Source organism: Eschrichtius robustus, chromosome 7 (genome assembly GCF_028021215.1).
Source record: "Eschrichtius robustus isolate mEscRob2 chromosome 7, mEscRob2.pri, whole genome shotgun sequence".
Classification (NCBI taxonomy): Eukaryota; Metazoa; Chordata; class Mammalia; order Artiodactyla; family Eschrichtiidae; genus Eschrichtius; species Eschrichtius robustus.
In genome coordinates, this window is record NC_090830.1 from 110,267,630 (window position 1) to 110,290,133 (window position 22,504).

Below are 22,504 nucleotides of genomic sequence, written 5' to 3' on the forward strand. Positions count from 1 at the left end.
CATGCTCTCTTTCTACCTAAGAATGCCCCCTAGGACATAGCCATGCACAGTTCATTGGCAGATGCTTAGGATTTCTCTTCAGAAGTCCTTCCATGTGGCACAAGGGGCACGTACAAATCCAGGAACCACTCTGGGTATCCATAATTAAGTGCAGGATATACAACAGTTCAGAAGTTATAAAGTAAAAATAAATTATTAAATTCCCCTGTCTCCCCAACCCTGCTGCCTATAACCCGTTCCCAGAAATACCATTGTTAACAATTTAGTATATATCCTTAAATGCATTTTCTACACATATATAAGTAAGTTTTTTAATGAAAGGGATCATATTATCTATATTGTTCTGAGACTTTCTGTTTAAACTACAGAGTGGCCATCTCTTCACATCAGTGTATGTAGATTTACCTACTTCATTCTTGCCACATACCAGTCCACATTATGAAGGTGCCATTATTGCTTTAATCAAATCCTCTATTGATGGCCATTTGTATTGTTTCTAGGTTTGTTTTGTTTTGTTTTCAGGATGCTTTTCTTCTGCAGAGTGTGAGGGCCCCAAAAAAATGTTGTTTGGGCTCAATTTTAGACCGAACATTTTTCTGAATTTGCCATTGTTTGTCCTTAACTTTCTTCCCTTTTTGAGCTTGTTGGCTGTTTCCCTCCTGCTGTTCCCTCTAATCTCACTAATACTCAGTTCAAGGTATGTTTGTTGCTTTAAAGATCTCCTTACAAAATCTAGGACTCTTTGGAGGAGGTATGTTCAGCAAATAAACAAACTACCATCCTGACTTTACATTCTTATTCTAGAGGATTTCGGAGGCATTGGAAGAAGTTCTCTTGTTATCTGGGAATCAGCTTAAAAGCCTCAAGTTATGTTTAAACTGTGCTTCTCATTTCCTTTTTAACAGTATCATAGATAAAGTTTGACTGAATATGTTTAAACTGAAGGCATAGCCTATAACTTCAAAGAGTTTACTGGCTCCTACAGTCTACTGGGAGGCAAAATTAGTGTAAGGGAAACAATTGGAGAGCAGTTGAGTATTAATTATGTGTTACAAGCCCTTGGGCACCAAAAGTTCAGGGAGGAGAAAGCTAGAGGAGTTCTCTGCCCCTCCAAGGGAAAGGTGGAACTTGAGCTGAGATAGGAAGCAGGAGGTAACTTTCGGAGAATTTTAGGCAGAAGTTGGAAGGCTTTTCAAGTACAGGGTAAATTTTCATACCTTTTTATTATCTGAAATTTTCTTAGTTTTTGTTTAGAATCTGCTTACCCCCCTGAGAACATAAGCTTGATGAAGGCAAGGACCATTTCTTATCACTGTTGAATCCCAGTTCCTGGTACAGTGCCTGGCACATAGTGGATGGTCAATGGATTTATGAATGAATGAACAAATTAACAAACAACCATGGGGTGTGTGAAGAGCAGTAAAAAGACTGGACTATTTGGAAAGAAGTGTCTTTCCTTGAGGAGTAGAGGAATCTCCGATTCTCCAACAGACTGGCAGAGGAACAAGTAAATGGGCCTGCATGGGATTCAAAACACAGGGGCAAGTGGAACCAGCTGAACAAGGTATGATGATTGCCAAGGTGGACCCTGTGTAGATTGCAATAGGGCACTTGAACCTGAAATTAAATTAAAGCACAAACAAAGGAAAATTGATCTGCATAGCCTCCTGGACTCTGCTTGGTCAGCTGACAGTTAGACTTAAAAAAAAAAAAAAAAAAGATTTGTTCAGTTCTACCCTTCCCTTGCTAAGAATACAGTAGAATGTTAATGTGATCACAATACTTTTATTAACACCTACCATGATTGTATTCACTCTTTAAGCAGATAGGTTCATTTTTATCTCATATTGAACCAGTTGTTGACCAAAAAAATGGTTTGTTTCATTTTGTTTCTACATAAACTGTTGTTTTGTAGGTCTTTCTGTCCTGTGCTCGTAAATTGATTATTGGACCTAAATGCAGTGCTTCACATTCCTGGCACATCCTCTCTTATTGATTTTAGACCATCTTTCACCTTATGGAATTCATTTTAAACCTTGATCCTATCATCAATCATAGTAGTTGCTCCTCTTAGCTTGGGGTAATCCATATATATGATCTGCAAATCCCCAAGGATTTGGATGCCTAGAGATCCTTCGGAGAGTTTTAAGGGGCAAGGAGTGTTTACCAGCTGATATACCACCAGCCATGTGCAAAAAAGAAATGACATTTGGCTCTAGGATGACATTAGGCTCATGGGTACGTGGGGCAAAACTTGAGGGTAGTTGGAAAGGAGAAACTGTTGGAATTCCAAGTTAAAGCAAGCCAAGGTCAGAATCTCCAGTTTAAGCAACCCAGAAAGTTTTCTTCTAGGAAGCAGCATTTTAGATGCAGAAAGGGGAAAAGTAGCTTGACAAGTTTTGAGGCAGACAGCAAGGGGGAAAGGGCATGTTGCTCAGTTTATTTATTTATTTATTTATTTATTTATTTATTTATTTATATTTATTTTTGGCTCTGTTGGGTCTTCGTTGCTGCATGCGGGCTTTCTCTAGTTGCTGCGAGCAGGGTCTACTCTTCGTTGCGGTGCGCGGGCTTCTCATTGAGGTGGCTTCTCTTGTCGCGGAGCATGGGCTCCAGGCTCGTGAGCTTGAGTAGTTGTGGCACGCGGGCTCTAGAGCACAGGCTCAGTAGTTGTGGTGCACGGGCTTAGTTGCTCCACGGCATGTGAGATCTTCCCTGACCAGGGCTCAAACCCGTGTCCCTTGCATTGGCAGGAGGATTCTTAACCACTGCGCCACCAGGGAAGTCCCATGCTGCTCAGTTTAGAAGCAAAACTAGGGGTGAGAGAAGGATGACCAGCCAAGTTAGATTGTGAGCCTCACCGCCTGGCAGGCAGATATTAAAATTCACTTAGAATCATGGACTACTTGGAATAATCTTCCCTTCCAGCTCTCAGGAATAAGTCCTACTTTGGGGGTTTAAGATGTTTCTCCTCCTCTAGCCACAGTCCAGGTTTTTCACTGGAATTCTGCCTCATTGAGACTCCTCTGTACCTCTCCTCTCAGTCTGCCTCTGTTGTAAAATCAATTACAATTGGCTTACATCTCCAGTTCTGGGTACATTTTCCATCTGCTCCAAACATGCACACCCTCCGACTGTACCATTCCCCACTCCTCCCACCTCCCCCACCCCCTTCATTCTCCCCATTAACTTTATCTTCTTAAGCAGCTCAGGAACACAGATGTTTTCACCCTGTAGCTCCCGCACAAGGGTATTTTCCCAGTGTCTCTCTGTGTGTATGCTCCAGGCACAGTCTCTCTGGGGAGGGAGAGAGTAAATGTTTTCATTCCAAACCCTCAGGGTCAGGTCTTGTTTGTCTAAACTGTGTTTGTTGCCATGATTATCAGATTAGCTGATCTCTGGCAGCAAGTTGGGGGGCAGGGGAGGGGGGAGGATTAACCCTTTGTAGGGTGGTTGCTGTGCTTTGTCACGGGAATACTTCTGGGAAGAGCTGTCATTTCTCTTCTAACCTGGAGGATTTGGCTAGAGTTCTTTTCACCAATGCTAACAGGCCTCAGTAATAGTTTGCTCTGAGTCAATCCAGCCACCCAATGGGCTCCACTGCTGGGATCCAAAAGGCATTTAGTAGAGATGGAGGTTGAAAGGGCATCTCTCCAGGGATCTGCTGGGGAAAGAAAGAGACAGAGCTTAAAGAGAATCTAGATAAGTAACTCAACAAGGGGTATCAGCGTCTCTCAGGCTGAATAAGGAAACCAGGAGTATGCACTGGATGTCTTCAGCCTGCCCACCCACCCCCTCCCCCTTAGCATAAAGGCTGTGAGACTACCAGGCCCCATTTAGGTTTGTTTGGGGATTTTCTGTTGTTAGAAAGAGTACCACAATCATTTTCACCACTGCAGTTTTAACAAAACCAGTGGTCTCCCTTTGTAAGAATATTCCTAGCCTTTGTCATCAGACTCAAATGGCTGGGCATTTCAAGATTTTCTCATCTTCCCTTGTCTCCCATAGCACGACTGAATTTCTGTCTGGCCTCCAAAGATACCATAAATACAGAGGTTGCTTTCTCCTCTCAACTCCAAGAGTAGCAACTCCTTTGCATTTTAATTATCTCTTTTACAAATGAATAAATCTTGTCTCCTCAAAAGTGTTGTAGGCTCTTTGAGGACAAGAATATCCTTGAGTCCCATACATTGGAGGACCTAAACATATAAATAGGAAGTTCTTAGTAAATATTTACTGTTGATAGTGTTTTTCTAAACTTCTTTTTTCCATTTCTCACCTCTGTTCCTTTCTGTTTTGTGTTTGATTTTTTGTGTGTTTGTTTGTTTGATTGTATACTGATCCTTTATTTCTGGACCAGTCGTCCAATTCATACTCATCAAATTTTCCTCCTCTTTTCACCAAACACACACACACACAGAGTGAGAGAAGGAAACTAACATTTACCGAGTGTCTATATACCTAACATTATGCAAACTTATTCCATGTGCTTTTCAAATACCTTGTTTGAAACCCACAATGGCTTCTGAGATAAGTGCTATCAGTCACATAGAAGGAAGTGGAGACTCAGAGAGTTAAGTCACATACACAAGCTCCCACAATTTTAAGTGGGAATGAAGACTGAGCCCCAGATGTGCGTGGCCCTAAAATCCATACAAATCCCATCTTTCTAGTTATGGAAGAGGAGAAAAGTTCAGACAATTAGGGAAAGCACACTTTTACCAGAACCCTGACTAAAAATCAACCAGTCTCTCTTTGGTATTTTTTCCCCAATGAATATAACTATAATAAAATCTGTATTAAAAATAAAAGAAGCTCAAACCCAATACACAAATTCTGAACAATATTTTATATAATAAAGTAGTTTTGGAATTGCCTTAGCTTTAGTTATAACTGAATTAGACTCATCTGTTCATGTCCATTCTGTTTATAAAGCTGTCATTGCTTGAAAGCAAATATGATTTTAAAATATTCTATGCAACCCACACACTGATGCACCCAACATTGAAAAGAATGGCTGCTGACGTAGACTATTCCCGTGTTCTGAGAGGACAAAAGTCTTTCCTCTCTACTGATATTGCCAGACCTGGTTGCAAATGTAAATAGGGCATAGACAGAGGTTCTTGGAAAGAAATGTACACAACCAGATTTGGGCAGGAGTTTTCAGTTCTGTCCCAGGGGCAGAATTCAGGTGAACGTCCATGGAAGCAAATAGCCAGGGATCCAGCTCCCTTCTCTGCTGCCAGAGAGGTGCTCTGTTCAACATGCAGCCAGCTAAGATGCCACACATCTCCATGTTCTACCCAGGGTTCTTCTCTCCTGACACCTGCTCACCCTTCACCATAAGCCACATAGGAGAAAGATCCGACAGATCTTGAATAGGTCAACTGAACTGTGTTTGTCAGTTGTTCTGATGGGAGAGTTAATGGCAGACAGGTTGAAATGATTTTGTTCCTGATCCAGAAATCTCACTGACGTGGAAAGAAATTCACTTGGCTATATTAGAAAAGTTTTTAAAAACACTGGGAAATGGAAGGAGAGATGATACAAGTGCCTTAAAGGAAATTCAAAGAAGGACTTACTGGGGCTTCCCTGATGGCACAGTGGTTGAGAATCTGCCTGCCAATGGAGGGGACACGGGTTCGAGCCCTGGTCTGGGAAGATCCCACATGCCGCGGGGCAACTAGGCCCATGAGCCACAACTACTGAGCCTGCGCTCCGCAACAAGAGAGGCCGCGAGAGTTAGAGGCCCGCGCACCGCGATGAAGAGTGGCCCCCGCTTGCCACAACTAGAGAAAGCCCTCGCACAGAAAGGAAGACCCAACACAGCCAAAAATAAATAAATTAATTACTTAATTTAAAAATATATATATATTAAGAAGTACTTAAAAAGAAAAAAAAGGACTTACTTTAAAAGATAACAAGGTAGGAAAGGTGATTTTGGCACCTTGCGGCAGAGTGTTAGCCATATGTAGGAAAAAACAAGGCAGATTCTTATGAAAGAGAATCTCAGGTTCCTACAATACCATTCTTGATCCTGGCTATGAACAGTGAGCTTGTTGTTATTAAGATGCTTGAGATCCTACTCTACCACTAATAGCTATGTGACCTAAGGTAAGGCACACACCCTCTCTGGGACTTGTGGGGAAAGTTGAGGATTGGACTAGATGACACCTAGATTCCTTCTTTTGTGGATATGCCATCAAATTCTGGGCCCCTGTAGGGAAGCAAATAGGAAAAGTTGCCTAGAGAAACTACATTTACTCAATTTAATATATGCAAAATGCTAAGAAAATGCCTGGCACACAGTAATTCTATAGAAGTATTAGCGATTATTATTATGCTAGATGATGAGGCTGATGAGGATGGGTCCATGCACTGCAAACACATTTTTACCTCCACATCTGTAATTCAAAAAGACACATAATCCAGTATTTTGATAACTTTAAAGCCCTCTGTCTTGCAAAAACTTTGATAGGAGTTCAATGACCTATGGCTATTGAAAGTTACGAATAACTATAATTCATGGAAGGAGAATTTGCAAAGCAAACAGCCACCATGACAAAATATACGAATGTTTTCTTTGAAAATCTAGCTTTCTTATTTGGTCGTGGAATGGATTAGGCTGACTTGGGAAGTAGTGAGTTTCCCTTCGCTGGATTCAGGGACGTAGATGTCAGGTGGCCAGATGGACTGCACTGACTTTGAAGAAACTTTCTGCCAAAATCTCTGTAATTCCAAAGTGAATCCCAGAATCACAAAGTGTCTGAATGCCTGTGGGCAGTAGAGGGTGTCAGAGGCTGGACTTCAGCCAGATTACTTAGTCCTGTAATAAGAGCATAGTATCAGTGCCATAATATCAGCCTGGAACATCTTGCACCTTAAATAGTGAAGCTGTGCCTTCTAAGCCTTTAGTTGAAAGGTGATTAGTAGAGTGCATTACTGAGTAGTATCCTGGGTCATTCTCTCTTTTCAGTGCTGAGACTAAGAATTAAAAGAAGTAAGGAATAACAGAGCCACACAATAAGAGAAGGGTCAGAACCAGAGCTCTGGGTTTTTTCTAGATTTTCCTCCCTGTGAAGAGATGGTATTCTCTTGGGCTGAAGATGTAGACCTGAATATGAGTAGAGGCTCATATGCAGCGTTAGAGCAAGATAAATGGCAAGTAAAACAGAAAACGAAATAAATAATCAGAAAGAACAGAAGGGCAAAGGGCAGGAGATAGAGAGTTGGAGAGGCAGAGGGAGAGAAAATAAGGAAACGAAGGGACTTTTCTAAAAACAAAAGTTTATACTTTGAATGAAAGAGAGAAGTAGAGAAACAACATTTAAAAAGAAAAGGGATGGCAAAGAAAGAAAGTGGTAACATATTGTACATGAGTACTACAAAAGCTAGGTAGAAAAGAGTAATTAGGGTTGAAAAAACGTCTATTATAATTTAACCTAGTTATCTGATGAGAATATCTACAGGTGCCTCTTTGCAAAAGAGCGTCTCAGCCAGAGGCCTCAGGATCTGGGAAGAGACCTCCTGTCAACTCCCTAGGAATTTCAGCCTGTCTAACATAGCATAGATCAGTTGTTAACACTGGAATTAGAAGCAAAGCTTCTGTTGAACCCCCTTAGAACCTGTAACCTACCTTTCCTTGGAGGGCTCCCTTCCTTCCTCCCGTCACTTCTCTCTGTCCCCTTCTTGGCTTCACTGTTACTTAATTGACTGTGGGGTGCTTGGTCTGGAGAACCTTCAGAAATGCCTTCCAACCCTCCAGGCAGACAGTTCTCTACTTCTGCTTTCATATTCCTTTCTTCTTTCTTTCTATGATGGCTCTTTTATTGGGATCTGAGGTTTGGGGAATAATCTAAGGATATGCAATGGGAGCAGGGATGACTCACATGACAGCTCAACTGTGTTGCTATGGCTCAGCTGTCTCTTTTTCTGGTGGGAAAAAAACCTGGAAAAATTGGTTCTAGGTCCACAGAGAGGTTGCTTGGTATCAGGTATTAGTCATCATTGGAAGCAGAAGCCATGTTACAAAATGGCTGAACGTTATTTTATAAACAGTCGTGATAGTGAACTAAATAATTTAATGAGTACTAAAGATAAAACCATAGATCCCGCCCTTGAGGGGCTAACAAACCAAAAGTGGTAGCTCTAGACCCCTGCAGTTCAATAATCATCATCACTGCCTGATACTGAGCACCGAGGTGCTTAGGTGCTGGGTACAATGCTGAGCATGTGACAGTCATCAAGTTATTTAATCCTCATAACATCCCAGGAGGCAGGTACTGTTGTTGTCATCCCCACTTTACAGATGAGGAAATGGAAGCCTACAGGTTAAATAATTTGCCAAGATCACTCAGCCTGAGACAGACTGGGATTCAAACATGCTTGGAGGCACCTTATTAGACTGCCTTCACCCATCCCCTTTCTACATCAGCCAGAATCCATTTAATGACTCAAGACTGACTGCAAGAGGAGTGAAGTCCCCAGATTCATCTCATTCCCATTTCAACACTCATTTTGAGGATTCATGCTTGGGAGCCGCTCCCGTGAGCCCTTCCTCACTGTGTCACCTGTGATCCAACCTGCTTTAACCTGTCTGTTCTTCTACCCGCCTGAACCTGCAGATGCCCACACTGAGGAATCCTTGGCCCTGGGTTCTTCCTTCTCTTCCCCCCTTTCCACCAATTCATCCAGAACCCTAACCACATCAAGCCTTCCCAACAATGGTGGTGTTACCCCCAACTAACTGCACATACCTGGGACCTTTGGGGTTCCTACATGTGCTGATTGTCTCCTTCCTAAATCAAGTGAATGACTGAGTGAAGAAACATAAACCTCCTTCAAGACATGAAGTCCTGCTCTCTGGAAGGCTCTCTGCACCTCCTATCCAAGGTGTGGTGTCTTCTTTTCAAGTACTTTCTGCCCATAGCAACAGTCCAATAAAAACCTTCACTTGGACTCTGTGCTAATTTGGAATTTAAAGTGACTAGTTTTGAGAGATTATGCAAAGTATGCATGCAACCAGGATTTTGGAATAGAACAGGACAGGAATGTTTTCACATAATGGTTACTAATATAGTTATTAAAAATCGTATTATCAGTTTTCACTGTCTCTAATAATACTTTTTAACCCAGTTTGAGGTTTCCAATTATCTGAAAATAATAATGTTAAAATTTATAATTCAGACTTTTTTTAGATCAACTTTCCCATTCCTCCAGTCCCACCACCCTGCCTTCCCCAATCCCTCCAGGCATCCAAAATGGTACAATCTATATGAATAGGGCCAGGTATCTTATGAATACTCGGTAAATATTAACTAACTGACTGTCTAAATGAATTAATCTGTTAGCCTCTGGTACAAGTGCTTTTTCTGTCTCTCAAATTCAAATCATTTCCTCTCCTTTTACTAACATGGGCATTCATGCATTCAGTTTAAACAGTTGTTTACTTAGGGCTGTTGTGGCCTCCACAGATGCACAGTGTGGTAACGGTGCAAGACAGTATGAGAACAAGTGCTCACATGAGGGTCACAGCAATGGGGAGATGGAAAGAACCTGGGCCTTGACCACAGCAGACCTGGGTTCAAAGGCTGCCTTATCTGTGAAATTGGAGTATCCACACCCAGCTCATAGTGTCATTGATAACAGAACATTTTGGGAGGGGTTGTTGAATGCTGTGTGCATTTACCTCTTCAATCTTCCCTGAAACCCTACATAGGAGGGAAATGGGACTTCGTGGGGTGGAAAGATTTGCCCAGCCTGAGGTCTCCCAGCTAGTTAGTGATGGGCATTGCTGGAATTTGAACACATTCTTAACTCTGAAACCACACAACACAGATGGAATTCGAACCCAGCCAAAATTCAGATTGGGACTTGAACCCGTGAGCTGGGACTTGAACCCACTCACTGTCTTTTAATCGAAATTGAACACCTGGTCTCAGGACTTACTGAAGCTCAGGTTCTTTATGTCTCAGCGCAGAAGGAATTCAGCAAGAGGCAAAGTGATAGGTAGATTTATTGTGAGAGATGCATGGCACGCTCCATAGACAGAATTTGGTCCGTCTCAAAAGGCTTGAGAGTGGCCCCAAAATTTGGGGTGGTTAGTTTTTATGGACTGGGTAATTTCATAGGCTAATGAGTGAGAAGATTATTCCAACTATTTTGGAGAGGGGTTGGGGATTTCCAGGAATTGGGTCACTGCCCCCTTTTGGCCTTTTATGGTCAGCCTCGGAACTGTCACGGAGCCTGTGGGCATGTCATTTATCATATGCTAATGTATTACAATTTATCTTACATTTGTAGTAAATGTTCCTTTACTTTTGAAAAGTGCTATCCTTGTTTCTGCTCAAAAAAGGGAAGCAGGGAATTTGCCTTTACCCAGGTTGGCTCAAGGAGAGGATCGATGTGCCCTTTGGGTTAGGTGTGGTGATGGCTGCTGGAGAAGTGGGGGAACTGGAAGGAACTGGGCAGATGGAAAGGGAGACAGTGGGAGGCAAGTCAGAAAGCTGTGATGACTCATCTCTCACTGCAGGGATTCCACCACCAGTTCTTCCCAGCTGGCTTTTTCAATCCCCATTTCAGGTGTGGAAGTATCCTAATGCCTGGAGTAGAGGGAAAAGACTGGGGGGAAGCATTGTAGTATAGAAAGAACGACAGTACAAAGCTTAGAGCCAAGGACACTAACTATGAGCTTTGAACAAGTTACTTAACATCTCTGGGTGTCCCTGTGTATAATGGTGGTGATATACAGACCTCAGGGAAGCTGGGACAACCCAGTGAAATCTTGTTCATAAAGGACCGGGCAGAGGAGGTGACTGTTGGGCACCTGGGGAAAGATGCGACACTCAGACTGCAGCCCCAGTTAGTGACAGAATTTGGCTTTTGCTGAATCCTACCCAAAACACAACTGGGCTATGGTCATCCTCCCAAGAAAATGTGTGATGATGGTAACTCTAATGGCCACTAAAGTTAACTAAAGTTACTCCATTTGGGAGAGGAAAAAGGAGCTGCAAAAGAACTCCATTATCGGGAGGGTAAAAATGAAAAGCAACATTTTAAAGAAAGTTTTTTTTTTAATAGATTTATTTATTTTTATTTATTTATCTTTGACTGCGTTGGGTCTTTGTTGCTGCTCGCAGGTTTTCTTTAGCTGCAGCGAGCGGAGGCTACTCTTCATTGTGGTGCGGGGGCTTCTCATTGCAGTGACTTCTCTTGTTGTGGAGCACGGGCTCTAGGCACGCGGGCTTCAGTAGTTGTGGCACGCAGGCTCAGTAGATGTGGCTCTCGGGCTCTAGAGCGCAGGCTCAGTAGTTGTGGTGCATGGGCTTAGTTGCTCCGCAGCATGTGGGATCTTCCCAGACCAGGGCTCGAACCCATGTCCCCTGCATTGGCAGGCGGATTCTTAACCACTGCACCACCAGGGAAGTCCTGGGAACATTTTAGATGAAAAAAAAAACAAACATTGTGAATCTAGAAAAAAATCTACAGTAGCTCAATAGAAGGTCTAAATTTAACTGTAAAAAAAAGAAAAGTCCAGGTGCCTGAGGTGGGGAAAAAAAAATTTTGCTGACTATTCAAGTAAGATGTTTATAATAAAAATACAAATTAAAAAAAATTATGCTGAAAGTAAGGTTAAAAAAAGGAAATCCCACAAATGATTCTCAACGTTTTTTTAATTGTAATAAAATACACATAAACCACTGCAATCATTTTTAAATATACAGTTCAGTCCTATTAAGTACACTGACATTGTTATGCAACCATCACCACCATCCATCTCCAGAACTCTTCATCTTGCAAAACTGAAACTCTGTACCCATTAAACAGTACTCCCGATTTGCCCCACCTCCAGCCCTGGCAACCACTGTTCTACTTTCTGTCTCTATGAATTTGACTACTTTAGTTACCTCATATAAGTGTAATTACACCATATATTTCCTCTTGTGACTGACTTATTTCACTTAGCATAATGGACTCTCAACTTTTAAACTATATATATTCCAAAGTCATTTGCAAAGTGATTTAAATTTCCATATGGAAGAAGAATGAAGATGGCTCTTCCCAGACCTGGAGGAGGGAGTGGATGCAGGTAGAATGTGGACCCAGTGGAACCCCAAATGCAGTTTTGCGGATTAGGGACTTCTGTTCCTTTCTTTTTTTTTTTTTTATGAATTTATTTATTTGGCTGTGCTGGGTCTTCGTTGTGGTGTGCGGGCTTCTCACTGCAGTGGCTTCTCTTGTTTCAGAGCACGGGCTCTAGGCATGCGGGCTTCAGTAGTTGTGGCACGCAGGCTCAGTAGTTGTGGCACGCAGGCTCAGTAGTTGTGGTTTGCAGGCTCTAGAGCGCAAGCTCAGTGGTTGTGGCACACGGGCTTAGTTGCTCCGCAGCATGTGGAATCTTCTCGGACCAGGGCTCGAACCCATGTCCCCTGCATTGGCAGGTGGATTCTTAACCACTGCGCCACCAGGGAAGTCCATCTGTCCCTTTCTTTTTTTTTTTTTTTTAATTTATTTATTTATTTTATTTTTGGTTGTGTTGGGTCTTCGTTGCTGCACGCAGGCTTTCTCTAGTTGCAGCGAGCGGGGGCTACTCTTCATTGTGGTGAGCGGGCCTCTCACTACGGTGGCTTCTCTTGTTGCGGAGCACAGGCTCTAGGTGCACAGGCTTCAGTAGTTGTGGCTCGAGGGTTCTAGAGCGCAGGCTCAGTAGTTGCTGCGCACAGGCTTAGTTGCTCCACGGCACGTGGGATCTTCCCGGACCAGGGCTCAAACCCGTGTCCCTTGCATTGGCAGGCGGATTCTTTTTTTTTTTTTTTGGCTGCGTGGACTCTCTAGTTGTAGCGCATGGGAGTAGTTGCCCCACGGCATGTGGGATCTTAGTTCCCCGACCAGGGTTCAAACCTGCGTCCCCTGCATTGGAAAGCAGATTCTTAACCACTGGACCACCAGGGAAGTCCCTGTCCCTTTCTTGAATGCTTTTGTGTTGCCGCAACATAAGGGTTCACAGGGGTGTTGGCCTTAGTATTCACAGCATTTCCCTTTGTGTTTTCCGTAGGGTCCATTCCATTATTACCCTCTCCCACGGTGTTCACTATAGCTCATAATAAACAGGCAGATGGTCAGCTAGACAGTTCATTTTACTTACAACTTTCCATGTAGCAGACACAGTCAATAGTTTAAAGTGGATAGTTTTAAAGAGGAAATTGTAGTGGGCAACATAGTCACATCCCATCATCTCTACTCCTTTCTTTCCCAGATTATGAAGCAGCTGTGGAATTTGGATGGGTTGACCCTTCAGCTCTTGAAATGAACTTTGATTGGTTTGAGTGAATCAGTAAAGCCCATCACACTGGCCATCGTGATTGGTTTGGGAAAGGGTCCATGACATAATTCCAACTAACGAGACATGTTCACTGGAGGTGAACTAGGAAGCACAAAGTCTCAGACATACTATATCAGTCTCAGTATGAAGGCAGTGCTATGGACATCAGAGTCCTTGATGACAGGGTTCAGGCTCTGGATCAACTCATCCAGAGAGGTCATGAGGATGGAGCACCATGATGGGATTAGTGCCCTTATAAGAAAAGATGGCAGAAAGCCTCTCTTGCTCTCTCTGCCATGTGAGGACATATGTGATAAGGCAGCTGTTTGTAAGCCAGGAAGAGAGCCTCACCTAACCATGGCAGCTCCATGCCTCTGAAATGATTCACAGGCAAGCTGCCTTTGGGGGGCTCTGAGGGTGGCATCGTCACCTAAATAAATGAAGATTACAAAGAAGAACAAGGAGGAGAAGGGGAAGGAAAGAAAAGGTGAGAGGCAACACGGTGAAGAGCAGTACTCACTCATTTCCACCAGAACAGCAGAGAACAATGAAAGCACACCATCCAAAGTCCTGGGGGCATGGCCAGAAAAAGTGTGCCAATATCTTTGAAATCTTATATTTTATTGTAAAAAATCATGCAAATTCTGCATTCTACTTCATAATGTGCCTTTACTCTTTTATATAAAAATGTTTTCCTAAAAGTGCCATTTTATACCAATTTTTTTTTTTTTTGGCCATGCCGCGAGGCTTGCGGGATCTTAGTTCCCCAACCAGGGATCGAACCCTTGCCCCCTGCAGTGGAAGCACGGAGTAGCCACTGGACCGCCAGGGAATTCCCTATAGCAAGTCTTTGAAATGATCTCTTGGCCCTGCCCTACCTATCCTGGCACGCTTACACCCCAACGTGAGTAGCACAAGTGCATCAGAAAAAGCGCTGGATTCAGTTTTAAAATCTGAGTTCCTTTTCCGATTCCATCCCTTCACAGCCATATGACCTTGCAAAATCACTCACCTTCTTTAAGCTTCTCTTTCCTCATGAGTAAAAGGGAAGACGACATCTCTTTGGCCTTTCTCACAGGGCTGTCAAGCTCCAAGGAGATAATGTGAGAGAGAGAGACTTGGGAGACCAGGAAACTCTGACCCTATCGCCCTGTAGGGTGGTATCAGTATTATTTCAAGACCATTTTGGAAGTTTCTCCAGCCCAGACTAATCCATTCTTGGACAAACCTTTCTGATACCTTTTTGTCCGATCCTTGCACTTGTGCTAGGAAGAGGAATACAGGAAGGCAAAAAGGATGAGGAGGGGTTATTTATAATCAGCTGTCAAGGGGATGGGGGAGAAGTCGGATCTTATTTTCATGTGACTCTACATCTCTTGGTTCCCCTCATTTCTACATCTTCCATCTTTAATATGGAATCTCAAGCTTTCCTACTCAGAGGAATACTGAGCCTGTATCCCCTATCCTTGCCTTATGAACAAATCACCTAAGATTCAGGGTAGAGCAGGAAAGACAAGCTGGTTTCATCTTCAGCACCAGCTCTGACCCATTGGTTGCTTGGAACACTATTAAGAAAACCACTCAGTGGGAATGGTTGCAGAGGTCAATTAGAGATGTCTGCCACAGGCACAGAAAATGAGAACAGCAGCACATGTGCCATCACTGGCCACCCCTGGTTTAGAGGCTTAAGATGAGTCAACTCTAAAAAATGCAGCAAATATTAAAAGCTGGAAGGTTTTCAGAAAAATCTCAAATGTGAGGATTTTCATCCTCTGGGACATTTACAAAGTCAGTAATATTGGCTTATGTCTTATTTTTAATAATATAAAGGGCCAGCTCCTTATCTGTGATAGGATTAAATAGGTTAACTAAATGTCAAGTTTCCTTTTGGATAGAATAGTATCAACTCCATTCTCTAACCCAGGGTGTATTATGCTAGTCACTACATTTGTTGAAATCACAGAAAATTTGGGGATGTTATTGGTCAACCTGACAGTCCAGCATTGAACCCATGAGCAATTGTGGACATAAATACAGACTGAAAACCGAGATAAGTGACTGACTGCAGGGAATAATACTAAAAAAAACCCCAAAACAAAAAACAAAAACAGAGTCATGGTGATTAAGGGTGTCAGGAATCACTGTTCTAATGAAATCTGGTGTCAATCTTAAGGCAACTGCTTCAAATCCTACCCCATATTTCTGAGAACTCTAGGGGTTTCAGATTTGGATGAACACTCCATGAGTTTATTTCAAAATACTATTTCTATTTTAGCATGTGTTACTTGAGACTTTTAAAAAGTAACAAACAGCTTCCATTAAGTAAAGTATCTTTTTTGTTGTAGAATTCTAAGGGGTTTAGCACTGTGTACATGCACAGCATTTAAGCTTTTAGGAATTTATTTTACCACTTTGGTGCTTTCAGTTTGCTTGAAAGCAGGCCCTTTTGGGTAAAAGGCCCTGTTGGGCTTTAAAAGCTGTCAATTTGCCTTTATCTGCTCTTTAGGCAACTAGACTTCCTGGCTGAGTAGAGACTGTTTGGTTAGTTTTGGTCATGTCTTATACTGCAAGAAGCTACACACAATAATAAGAGATGCAGTAATTAAATAATTTTGGAATTTCTTATTTTATTTTTCTGGGTTACTTTGGGGCCCACTGTTTTGAGCTTCCTTTGCAAATGAATTCTTGCATTTTAAGTAATTAGCCATTGAGGAAGGGACTGTGAGATGGGTCACACTTCAGAGAAAACCAGGCGTGGAGAGTGACATGCTGGCGTTGGGTGTCTGTAGGGGAGATGAGCACAGAGAAGACACAGGCTCTCCTGCGTCTCTCCTCAAAGCAATGGGGAGGTGGTTTTAGTAAGAAGGGGTCTTTCTGGTGGTACTTTCCTGCTCCACACTTCCTTATCCTCATTCTCTTAAATGTTTCCTCCCTCTCTTTGCCTCCCTTTCTCCTTTCCTTTCCCCTTTATGTTTCTTTACTATCCCCCTTTTTTTCTAATTTCCCTCCATTCTCCTGCTTTTTCTCATCTCCTTCTTTCTCTCTTCCCCATCCCTTCATTTGTGTCCTAACTGCCATCCTCTGCTTTTTCTGTGAAGACCATTTTCCACTGCGGCATCAGACTGCATTTCCTAAAGTGTATTCCACCAAGCTCCAGGTCCATGAGATGCTTTGTGGAAAATAAAAAAAGATGAGGTGGGGGGTGGGAGGTGAAGCTGGATCTGTGGTTACATTGCATACCATGTCTCCCCCTTGGAGCTTCAGCACCCCCATTAGCATTTTATACGTTCTGAGAAATCCTGCTGTGAAGAAACTGGTCTAACCTGGCTTATCCCACTGCTCCCCAAACCTCCTTGACCTCAGTGTCTTTTCCCTTCAAATAAATGAATCTCATTGAGAATACATTTGGGGAACCCCTGTGGGAGAGCCTTTCCTCTTGGCTCACCTTGGAGCTTCAGAGCATTGACTTCCTCCAGTTGTACCTGATGTCAAGGCATCTTCTCGCTTGTCTGAGGCTTTCTGAAGGCCATCACAGCCAGGGCTCCTCTTCTGTCTCTTCCCTTCACTGCCCAACCTGGCAAAAGACATGCTGCCAAAAAGATTCAGACATGCAAAACTTCTATATTGCTCACTTCTCATGTTAAATGTTTAAGGTTGGTTGGTGGTTCTTTTTTCTTTTCTTTTTTTTCTTTCTTTTATTTGCCTAACAAATTGTCAAAGATTGTTTTTGAAGAATAATATGCAGCATGGCAGAGGTTCAAGTAGGGGAACATTTTGATTCCCTGCTGGTGGCAATGTAAATTGGTATAATCATTCTAGAGGGCTATTTGACAATATGTAGCCAAAGTCTTAGAATTCTACTTTTGGGACTTTATCCTAAGAAAATAATTAAGGATGTATGCAAAGGTTTAGCTACAAGGATTTTTTTTTTTCCCCTGGAGTGTTGTTTATAATAGAAAAAACTTGGAAACAACCTTAATATCCAACAGTGGGAGGCTGGTTGAGCATACTGTGGCATGTTCATGTGATGGGGTATTATGTAGTCCTTACAAGTAGAGTTTTAGGAGAGTATTTACTGACATAAAGTAGATGCCCAAGATCAATTCTGTGTAAAAAAAATACATACGTACAATGTACATTTTTGTAAAATCAACATTCATTGAGTGTTATACATACATATAAATAAAATTTAGCAGTAATTGTCTCTTACTGGGTAGTAGGATTTCAGCAGCTTCTTGTTCATCTCTGCTTTCTGACTTTTATATAAAGAGCATGTGCCTTTTGTATAGTGAAAGGAATAGATAAGTTAGAAAAATTAGCAAGAGTGGTTGATGATCCCATACAAGTTTTGTTAGCATTTGAACTCCCAGCTTACTCCAAATAGGGTCCTGTCAACACCAACTGGGACTTTTCTGTCTCCTGGGGGTAAGTACTCCATGAGGAAGGTCAAAGAGAATGTCAACCTTCCTTCTGCTATCTGAGGAAATCTGGATACAAGAGCCAGTTTCTAATGTTGTGATGCTGCAATTTACTGCGGGGAAAAAAAAAAAAAAGATCAACACACCCCACCATCTATTTATTTAATATTAAAAATAATATTTCACTGAGTTTGGCTGGCGTCAACTCGAGCAGTTACTCATACAGGAATTCAAACAAAAGCAGCACTGGCCCTGGGCCAGTGGGCTGGTGCTGGGTGGTCCATGTCCATCCTTAGCTCAGAGTAGCTCCTAGGCTGCTTTCAGACCTGCTTCGGGTTGACAAGATGATGTATTCATTTATTTATTAGAAACGTTTTAACAGGAAATGCTAATAGTTTGCATTTAGGGAGAACTGCCCTGGAGACAGCTGGAAGAACCCAGCAGACGTGGCTGGGGAGGAGATTGCTCCTCTCATCCTTGGAGTCAGATCAGGGCCTGTTATAAAAGTCTACACTGGGGCCCCACGCACCAAGTTAGCCCAAAAGATGCTGGTTGCTTTGCTTCAGGACAGAAGCAGAAGGAGCAGCGCCGTTTTTTCAGCTGCCCTGTTTCCCTTCTCTATTGCCATTTGTTTCTTAGGAACCTGAAGGTGTGTTTTCAATGTGGCCATGAACACAGATGTTGGCTCTGCTAGGAACGAATAGGTCCTGTGTACACACACGTTCAGGTGGGAGTGTGTGAGCCGAGGTGTAAGCAAGCACATGTGTAACTCGAACCCACTTTTAGTGTGACTGTGGGCTGGTGGAGTTATGTGTGAGTTCAGGGGTTACATGTGCACATCTTTTCAGTGTATCAGGATGAGTGAAAGACAAGTGTTTGCAGGGGATTTCAGGCATGTCCTCAAGCTCCAGAGTGCATTCCAATGTTGGATCATATGCATGGGTATGGGCTTGTGGAGCCCAGAGAAAAAATGAAAGACAGGGGTAGTACAAATCAAGCCCGAATGTTTATGTATGAGAGGAACATAAGCAGGTTTGTGTATCTTTAAAAATCCTCTTCCAGCTGTTTTGGAAGACTGTAGGACTTCATTCGTTGGGGGAGGGCGTGATTACAGTGCCGTGGGGAATGGGGTCCAATGTCTAACCCAGTCTGGCACGACAACAGGGCTGTTCCTGTGTTTCCAGATAACAATAGAGGTGAAGCCTAACCCTGGAAACCAGTCAAGATTTCCAAAGATAAACCCTCGGGCAGCAAGAACACTGTCAATGAAAAGAAACTGACCTTTTGCCTTCTGGAGTCACAGAATTCCCACAAATGCTGTGTCCTCATCAGCTCTGGCAGCCTCGCCACCACAGCCCAGACTTCGACGCCAATTCATAAACAGCACGGAGGGGGCTGTGCTAGAAGTCAGAGCTTCTCCACCTCCAGCACCTCAAAATACAGGCTCCCTGCCACCCCATTTTCTTCTAGAGGTTAACCTTCTCCCCAGGCTCACAAAGTTATGAGAGCCTTTAAGGGGTTTTCCTCTGACAGTGTGGTCTAGTCTGCTGCTGCTGAAGAGATCTCAGGTGAGACTTTAGCCTTTCAGAAATGTGTTCTAAAATCTGAATGGAGAGCCTTTGGAAGGACTGAACAGCCTTGGGAGTCTCAGGGCAAGGGTAATGGAGGACTTGGGCTGGGGTGGGGAGGAGTGGGTGAGAGAGGACGAGGGAGAGGCGTCCGTGTCTAAGACAGTGAGAGGTAAGTACAAGGTTGGAAATTCATTAAATTTCTCGTTTAAGGTCACACAATTAATGAATCTCTTTGAGCCCCAGGTTCCTCAGCAAAATGAGAATGTTAGAGTTTCTGGTTTTTAAATCCAATAAACTAGGACTTTATTCCTTAACAACTGCTTTCCCCCACCACCCTAAAAACCATTAAGTATCATCACATAAACCACTAGAACAATGGTTTTCAACCTTGGTTGCACATGGAATTGCTGGAGAAGGTGTCGACAATGTTAATGCATGAATTCCACCTCCAGAGATTCTGATGGAATTCATCTGGGTAAGGCCTGGACACCAGGACCACTCTCTCCTTTCTTGAATCCTCTTGTCAACTCTTATCCTGAAATGTAGGTATTTTCTAAAGTTCTGTCCTTAATTCTCATCTTTCTCTATATTTTCTCTGTATTTCTCTTCTCATTCATTCCCACATCTTCAACTATCATTTCTTCGAGGATCATGTCCAAATCCATGTAATTCCTTATCTATTTATCCAGCTTTCTTTTGCCTACCTACTTCTGGAATGATGCTGTGTCTCCAACACATGCTGTGTTCCAAACTCAACATCTTGAGTTCTATTCTTTGGTTTCCGTATTTCTGTAATGATACATTCCCCCATTAGCCTATCACCAAGACTTGAAGTGTTAGTGTTATCTTTGTTGATTTAAAAAATGTATTAACATGAGTATTGGTACATAACCTTTCTGCCACAACATAAACTTCTCTACCACCCACCATGAAGAGAATATTGTCTTTGATAGCTTTGCTAAGCCTGCCCTCTAAGTAGAGTTCTGCCTTTTCCAGGATGGTCCCTAGGCTTTGTGATTCAAAATAAGGAGAATGGATAAACAGAGACAAGACTGAAGAGGCAGAAGGAAAGGAGGAGATGAACAAAAGACAGAACAGAAGAAATGGAAAGTGAGGGGTTAAGACAGTGAGGAGCTCCAGAGCTGATGAAATGTAAGAATCAGGTGAGGAAAGTGAAGTTTAAGAATTGTTCCTAAAATTTTTAATGCTTTTTAATGTTCTTAGAGAATGGCAAGAAAAATTTGAATTTGTTTTAAAATAGTTCTGGTTGCTAGACTATTTTTCAGTTCAGCATTGCTTTGAGACTGAGCCTTGTGATGTCCAGCTTATATTTGGGTTATACATGACACCTCCTTCCTCATTTGCCACATCTAAACAGTTGCCAAACCCTGTAATTTTTTTCCCTGCCAGCCTTATCACTACTGCCCAACAACACCATACATGCCAGCTCGACTTCCTCACACCTCCAACTTTTTTCTTTCTTTGAACTGTGGCTCATTCTGTTTCCTACACCCAGAATCACTGCCTATATCCATCATAAGTTCTTTCTATACTTCAAAAACCAGCTCAGATTCCACCTTCTCAAGGAGACCTTCCCTGTTGGCGCTTTACACATTCTACATTCCTTCCTGCCCTTGCACTTGCAATTTTCCAAAACAACAGTAATAATAATGATGGGAGTTCCCTGGTGGCCTAGTGGTTAGGATTAGGTGCTGTCACTGGCATGGCCCAGGTTCAATCCCTGGTCAGGGAACTGAGATCTCACAAGCTGCATGGTGGCCAAAATATGAAAAAAAAAAAAAAAAATGATGATGGTGGTACCAAGGACTAATATTTATATTGAGCTCATTGTGTCCAGGCACTATTATAAGTGCTTTGCACATATTATTTCATTTAATTCTTGCAACAGCCCTGTAAGGTAGTACTGTGGGAACTAAGAAAGGGTAAAGCGACTTCCCTAAGGTTACATGGCTATAATTGTCACCAACAGGATTTGAATCCAGGCCTCAGAATCTGTATTATTTCTAGAGTGTACTTACATTTTAATACTTCAATACATGACTGAATATATTCCTGTCATTCCTCTATGTCTACAGGCAGTTTTCATTTGCTACTGCTTCACATTTTGCACCTCCCCCTATTCAACACTCTCAAATAAATGCTTGTGCTTCACTCTCGTCACTTACATAGTCACTTAGCAATTCCCACTGCTATCCAAATAGAAGACATCAGCATGCACACGATCAGGGTTTTGACTTACAGAGGTTCACTTTAGGTTGAAGTCTTCAGGGACACTTAATCTAAGAGCAGGGAGCATATGTTTATAAATGTTACCTTTGAGTTTCATCTTCTTCCTCATAATGTCTTTGACATGTCAGCTGTAAAGCAAACCACAGAATGTCCATACTTGAGTGAGGCGAAGATTTAATGCTGCTGCTCTAGTTCAAGTGGCTGTACCTAGAACTACAGTTGTGTTTTGCCAGTCATTGTGAAATACACACACAGTGATTTAATACAGCTTGGTTTATAATCAGATGCAGCTCTGTTCTAACATCTTGGAGTGAGCAGTGAGGTTGCTTTTAAAGCAAAGGGCAATTCACTTGGTCAGGAACAGTTTTCAGGTGAAGAAAACTATAGTTTTAGTTGAGAAATACATAAGCCAATTATTTTTAATTCTATAAAATATATAAATACTTTTCAGGATAAAAGCATGCTTTAAATTTTAAATGCAAACTATTGGCCATGATTAAGGACTGATTTACTCTCCCACATGAAACAACCCCCAAAATTGACAGAATATCTGAAACAATGGTTTGAAAGGCACTGAATATCAGGCAAAGAAAGATAGTGATCCCTGAGAGATGTGAAAGAAATGAAGTAAGCACTATAATTGCCCCAGATTACTGCCTTGAGAGAGTTTCCAGGCCATAGCACAGAGAGGGTACCCAGGCAGAGCCAGGCAAACTCAATGAGTTGATAAAACAAAGCTGAGAGTCTGAGGAGACTAAGGCTGCTGGAGTTCTTAGGAGAGAACTGCACAGAAAGAGGAAGTTCTAGAGGTTTGCAGAAGGTTCTCACTTGAGTATTCAGCTGAGGATTGATCAGCACATACATATAAAGAAACTACCTGAGGCCAGAGAATCATCTAAAAAGGTTAGAGGTAATGGATTGGCACTCACATAGGGCTAAGAAGA

The 22,504-nt window shown here is 42.4% G+C and overlaps 1 long non-coding RNA gene across 4 annotated transcripts in view; it reads left to right on the forward strand.

Moving 5' to 3' along the window:
* Window positions 1-22,504, forward strand: part of LOC137767375 (uncharacterized) — a 43,308-nt gene that overhangs the window by 15,421 nt on the left and 5,383 nt on the right. For 3 of the 4 annotated variants that reach the window (XR_011074517.1, XR_011074515.1, XR_011074516.1), the window contains exons 3-4: window positions 18,924-19,307; window positions 20,307-20,688. This is a non-coding gene — a long non-coding RNA (uncharacterized lncRNA). Of the gene's footprint in view, window positions 1-18,923; window positions 19,308-20,306; window positions 20,689-22,504 lie in introns of those variants that run through there. The other variant, XR_011074518.1, reaches the window with a different exon arrangement.